Source organism: Marmota flaviventris, chromosome 1, assembly GCF_047511675.1.
Source record: "Marmota flaviventris isolate mMarFla1 chromosome 1, mMarFla1.hap1, whole genome shotgun sequence".
Taxonomy (NCBI): domain Eukaryota; kingdom Metazoa; phylum Chordata; class Mammalia; order Rodentia; family Sciuridae; genus Marmota; species Marmota flaviventris.
Window position 1 is genome coordinate 99288683 of NC_092498.1, and position 7139 is coordinate 99295821.

Here is a 7139-nt window from a genome sequence, read left to right on the forward strand (position 1 = left end):
TGACTGGAAAGTGAGGCTCAGAGACAGTTTGCTTGCCTTCACACATTCATAAGGTGAGAATCTGGAATGTGGAAATTGAACTAAGTGTATGCATAATTACCACCTTCCATTTTACCTGACATAGTGACAGGGACCCAGGCAGGTGGGCACTGGTTGCTCTGGTGACTGTTGCTGAAGAACTCTCCCTTATTCAACAACAATGTTTCCCTGGACACTTTTTAGTTTGCCTTGTTTTATTTCCATTGATACTATATTAATTGGGATTATCATGCCTATTTTAGAGATATATTACTTGGAACTCTACAATTTTTAACCATTGATTTGCTCATTCATTGAACCTATGCCCTATATTGGATGGGCGAGGGCTGCCTGGGTGGTTATCCAGGAAGGCTTTGCTAAAGATATGATCTTGAACCAGAATCTAAAACTTAAAAAGAAACTGACGTGTGTGTGTGTGTGTGTGTGTGTGTGTGTGTGTACGCATACGTGTGTGTTTGGGGAGGGTTCACACACACCATGTGTGATAGTGATGACACTGATACAAAGAGTACCAAGAGGGTTCAAGCAGAAGGAACAACAGATCCCCAAGGCTCGTAACTCCGGGATACCTAGAAGGTGGAAGCAAAGCCTTATAAGCGTGTACTAGTTGTGGTTTCTGTGCTGCATTTCATGATCTACTTCTAACCCCAGATCTAAGAACCTATGCCCTGCATATCTATTTGAGTATGGATTCATAAACCTGCTCCTCATCTACACATTCCTACACAGATTCTTCTCCTTGCTTCTCTGATACTTCAATACAAGTAAAGCATCAAGTATTCCCCTTGCCTGTGGCCACTTTCCCCAAGTATACAGGGGTCAAGTACAGTGGGTGGCTAAGTCACCAGAGCCAAATCCTGGCTAGGATGTTTAATAGGTCTGTGAACGTCTTTTGACCTTTCAAGGTGGCAGTTACCTGGTATGCAAATATTTTTATGTGGGAGGATAGGATGATGAGCCTATCCTCAGGACAGTGCCTGGCACACAGTGAGGTACTCAAGAAATGCCTGCCCTGGTGGGTGAGGTAATCAGAATGCCCTACCCAAAACACTGGCTGGCACCTCCTAGATCTGTGTTCCCTTGCAAGGTATGAGACTCCTTAGCAGTTTTCCTTCTGAATCAGCTGAAAAATATTGTCCCATTCCTCTCTTATGGTAAGTTAGATATATACTTCTGATATCTTAAATGCATTAATACAGAAATATACTTGCTATATCCAAAATCCTCTTGGGATGAAGACATCAGCAAATTTGCTGGAATTTAGCAGTTTAGAAATAATGAATCAATAAACCAATCAATTTATAAAAAACTAAACTGAGGACAAAAAGCCTAGCCCTGTGCCTAGAGGGACCTCTACAATATAAAAGAAACGTAAATTCCATGTGTATCAGAGGGTGTTCTCGGTCTCAATTAAAACAAAGAAAAGAAAAGGAAACCTCTGGAACTTACACGGGAAATAATCAAGAATATTCCAAATATGCAGACAAAACAGTCTATAAAATTTTTGAAAAATAAAGTTTACTCACTATGGAGATGATTTCTTAGAAAGGAGTAGGCTTCCAAACGTGGTTAAAATCCAATAGAATGAAAAAAAAACAAAACTATATAGGCCTGGTACTCAGACAGAGCTAGGCTTGTTTTAACTCTGCTGCTTACTTGTTGTTTAATCTTAGGTAAATTATAGGAATAATCTGAGGCTCTTTGCTTATAGAATGGGGGCAAATACTCATTTCATAAATAATAAAATATAATCAGAAAATATGGCACAAAAATAAGTAGATGTTATTAGTCTATTTTATGAGAGTCATGACTTGAACATCTAGGTAAAGCATAGGCTATAGGTGAGTCACAGCAATCAGTCTATGTCCAAATCTTAATTTTACTACCAGCCCATGGACATGAAGTCAAATTAATAACTGTTTTTGTGCTTCATTATCTTTTCCTCCAAATCTGAAAGACTCATACCTGTTATTGCTGGTTGGGAGATCATAGTTTTAGTACATGTAGTAAACATGCAATCATGGTAGCTATTGAACTGCTTTTTATTAATATTACTGTTGTCACCACTATTATTTGTGGATTTTGGATGGGTAGAAGGAAAGCAAAGAGAGAAAGCAGAAGAAAAGCATAAACAAAAGCCAAAAATCTAGAAAGAAATCAATGAAAAGGCAGCCTTTCCATAGGAGACACTTTGGGTCTAATGTGATAACGTTGAAGAAACAGCAAAAAGTCAGATTAAAAATTGAATTCAGTGGCCATTTTGGATCCAGTATGTGCATATAAACTCAGAGCCTTTCTAGGAATTTTTAAGAGGAAAAAACCCTCCAAATTTTACAGTAGCTCATCACACTTTACAACTTCTGGGCTTTAGGATTTTCTTCCTTTGTTATCATATTCTGATGCTTTGTTCTGGTGCAGTGCCGATAGAAGAGTCAATAAACATTCCTTGGGGAGTAGCATTTTTTTATATTTTAAACATGCTTAGTTATTATCCACCATAAATCTCTATTCCACTACTCGATTGGTCAAAGGGAGATGATCTCCCCAGTGATGCGCTGCACCAGCAATAGTGATGGTGACATCGTGGGCCCAATCAGGATCAGCCACTTCACACACATGATGATGGAGTTCAGTGTTTTTGTTTTTGATGAGGAAAACAGTTTTGAAGAGGTGCCATAACTTCTCGCTCCACATGATTCTAAAGGGACAGAGCCAAGGCCTGACCCCTTTGCTACCACATCACTAGCAAGACTCTTCTTCAGCTTCTAGGAGAAATTTTCCAGTTGGGCCTCTCTGGTTATCAGAGTCAACATGCCCTTTGAAGAAGGCCACTAGCTATGGTCTATATGTTATTATCTCCCCAGTGTTTATATTTAAAATCCTTACCTGGCCCCCCAAGGTATTAGGAGGTAGGGCCTTTGAGAAGAGATTGAGTCATAGGGCAGAGCTCATTTTACTCTTACAATATAGATCCCAGAGGGACCCTGTGCCCCTTTCCAACAAGTAAGAAACATAGTAAGAAAACACCACTATGAACAAAGAAATAAGTCTCCCCAGACACCAACTGTACCAATGCCTTGATCTTAGACTTCCCAGGCTCTCTGAAAAAAATATATTTCTTTTGCTCATAAATCACATGGTTTCTGGTATTTTATGATAGTGGTCTGAAAGGACTAAGAAACTGTCAAGAGTGCATTGAGCAGCTGAAGATGTGTAAATAGGATAAATGAACTTATGCACTTCAAATATTTCTTAATCCAGTACTTTTGTTTCTCACTCAGCCTTCCTAATAGTATTTTCACAGTGCTTATCATATACAGGTCTCAATTGGACCCAACTAAACTTAAACAAAAAAAAAAAAAATTAAACTATTACGGGAAAGAACACTTCAAATAATAAAATCAGTCCCATTCCCAAATGCAATGTGTACCATAGTTAATTAGTAAGAACTATCTACTATTTATACATTTGCTCAAATGAAAGTCCATTATCAGGTTATGATTAAAAAGATATAAAACAAATATTTCTCAATCTTCAGGAGGCTCTTCCATCTGGAGCAGAGTTTCTGCTGGTAGACAATTCAATGCATGGGAGGTAAAGTCTACCCAAGAATGGAAACATAAAAACCTTCAAACACATGTCACTAATGGCAATGAGCAAAGCAGGAAGTGTATTTCCTCTAACATAGGAATGTTTCCTCTTCACATCCACACAGAAGTGTGGTCTCATTTCAAAATATTTTTAGCTAATTTTTTTCCTGTTTTTGACTTTTTACTAAAAGCATAGCTATAGAGAATTATTCCTATACTGTGAGGTTAATGGTAGTGCAAAGTACAATGTGAAGTTGGTGAATTGGCACATGCATTACCTGTATCACCCCTCCCGCCCATCCAGAAAGCAGGACTTGAGGATTCCATGTGTAAAAACCCAGAATTAAACACAAGAGTAAGAATTTAAATGATATTGATGCATGTCCTCCAACTCATATTCTCTCTGTCATAAGTATAATCATAAAGAACATAATCTCAATTCCAATCACAATTTTCATTATGATCCTTGCAGTAAAATATTTTTCTTTTTCCAAAAGGAGGCACTGGGAATATTGGAAAAAAAATAGTTCAAGATGGCAGACTGTACACTCTTTGGAACCTTTAGCTTCTAATACAAACAAATACTAACAATGACAAAATCCTTGAAAACATATACTGTGGACCAGAATCAGAGACCAAACCCATAGCAGGAAGCAGAGGATAAAGAAAATGTCATATATATATATATATATATATATATATATATATATATATATATATATATATGTTTTAGTCAACCTTTTCATTGCTGTGACTAAAAGACCTGACAAGAACAATGTTAGAGTAGAAAAGTTTATTTTGGAGCTCAAGTTTCAGAGGTCTCAGTCTATAGAAGGCAGGCTCCATTCTTCAGGGCCTGAGAGGAGGCAGAACATCATGGCATAGAAGAGTGTGGTAGAAGGATGTGGCTCAAGACAAGCAGATAAGGAAGCATAGAGATATTAAACCCAGCTCACCAAATATATACCCCAAAGGCATGCCCTCAATCACACCCTACCTGCCTCCAATAACCACTCAGTTAGTCCCTATCAAGGGATTAACTCATTGATTGGGTTAAGGCTCTCATGACCCAATCATTTCACCTCTAAACCTTCTTTGCCTCACACATGAACTTTTGGGAGACACCTTATATATCAAACATAGCAATACACAATGGAATATTAGTCAGCTACAAAGAAGAATAAAATCCTAACATGTGTAGTAAAATGGATAAAACTGGAGGGCATTATGCTAAGTAAAATGATAAGTACTGTGTGTTCTCTCTTGTAAGTGGAACTTAAAAAAAAAATGTGACCCAAATGTGGAATAGTGATTAATAGAATTTGGGAAGGGTTTTTGTGTGAAAGGGTGATTAAAGATATTTGATTAGTGCCTGCTGTACAATTAATATATGTTAGTCAAAAGGGAAAAAAAAAAGGGTCAGAAGAAACATAAAGCAAATCATTACCCTTGGTTCTGGAATCTTGATGAAACAGGGCTTGAACACATATCAATATGTTGAAGACACTGCATGGAACTGGGAGGCAGAGCCATGCTGCCTCCTGTGAATGAGCATGGGAGGAGCTTCCCTCTTCAGGAATAGGAGGAGTTACTTCCTGAGACTAGGACCTGCTATACTTTATAAAAATCTGAATTTTTGCCATACTTATGGTAGTAGAGTCAAAGGTTTAGGGTAGAGCCAAATGTTTTCAAAGGCTTAAGATGGAAACTAAAGGAAAGTCATCCATCCCATCAGCTGGAAGTAAGTCCTACAGGTGAACTCTAAAATTAGAATCACAAGGTCAACCAGGAAGCCCATGAGCATATAAAGATTTAACAGATCCATCAAACTGAAAAAAAAATTACAAGTAAAAAAGATAATAGAAAAATTTTCATTCATATAATAAATACTGTATTGTCACAGGTTGAAAGATGGAATGCTCTTCATGCAAAAGCAAATGTAAAACAGGTACATACACAAAAAAAGGGGGGGGGGAAGTTTCATTAAAGAGTTAAACTGGTTCCTTCATAGAAATGAAGACTGAATTTTTTAAGATGGAAGGAAAAACTAAAAAGATACTACAGAAAGCTTTACAGAAAGATGAGACTTTGGAAAAGATGGGAAAATAAGGCAAGAAACATAGAGGCTAGATAGATCAAGCAGTCTCAACTTAGTATCTGATTCAGAAAATAACAGCAGAGAGAACTGTTGAAAGACAATGTTCAAATAAATGACAGCTCAGATTTTTCTAAAACTGAAAATAAACCCTGATAGTGTCCACATACAGGTAGTTGGGAAGATACAAATAGCAATCATTATCATTATCATCATCATGGTGAAAATGAAAAATCTTGAGGATAAAGAAAAAAATTCCTAAAAGTTTATGATGAGAAAAGACCAGTGACTTACAAAAAAGTGACAATCATTCAATGATTCTCCACAGGAGTTGAAACCTAAAGCAATAGAATACTGGCTTTAAGGTATGAAGGGAAAATATAGTTGTGAACTTTAACATACAGAAAACAACTATTCACCAAAAGTGAGAAATAAAGAATATTGTAGATATTTAGAAGTTCACTGTTCACCATAAACAATGACTTAGGAGAAAAAAGAAGTAAATGAAAGTAGACAAAAGTCACTTCTAAACTGCAAGAGGTGAGATGGCAACAACAAAGGTAAATAAAAATTTAATCAACTCACTAGAATTCAGAAAAAAATAAAAATATGAAGCAAGGGGGAAATCATAAATTTAAAACATGAAATATGATTGAAAAATAAATGAGTATTAGCAAGCATAATAAACGTATGTAGTTTTCCTCAATTCAAAGACAGAAAGCTAAAATTCAACTTTTTAAAATCCAGTTATGTTTTTCCAAGATATACTCTTCAAAACAAAATAATACCAAAAGTTTAATGTACATACACACATACACACACACACCTCAAAAGCAGTTATAGCATATTAATATAAGTAAAAAGAGAAGTTAAGCTAAAATAATTACTTTGGATAGTAAGCATCTTTCTTCCCTAGTTCTCATCTTTAAGATGGAGATAAAAATAGCAACTACCTATGGAGAATCCTTGGAAAACTGGGAATGGAACCACCATTTGACCCAGCTATCCCATCCTCAGTCTATACCCAAAGGACTTAAAATCAGCATAGTATAGTAACGCAGCCACATCAATGTTTATAGCAGCACAATCACAATAGCTAAGCTGTGGAACCAATCTAGATGACCTTCAGTAGATGAACGGATAAAGAAAATGTGGTATATATACACAATGGAATATTACTCAGCATTAAAAGAGAATAAAATCATGACACTTGCAGGTAAATGGATGGAGTTGGAGAATATAATGCTAATTGAAATTATCCATTCCCAAAAAAACAAACGCCAAATGTTTTTTTCTGATTTAAGGATGCTGATTTATAATGTGGTTGGGGGTGGGCATGGGAGGATTAGATGAACTCTAGATAGAGCAAAGGGGAGAGAGTGGAAGGGAGTGGGCATATGTAAAAAAGACGGTGG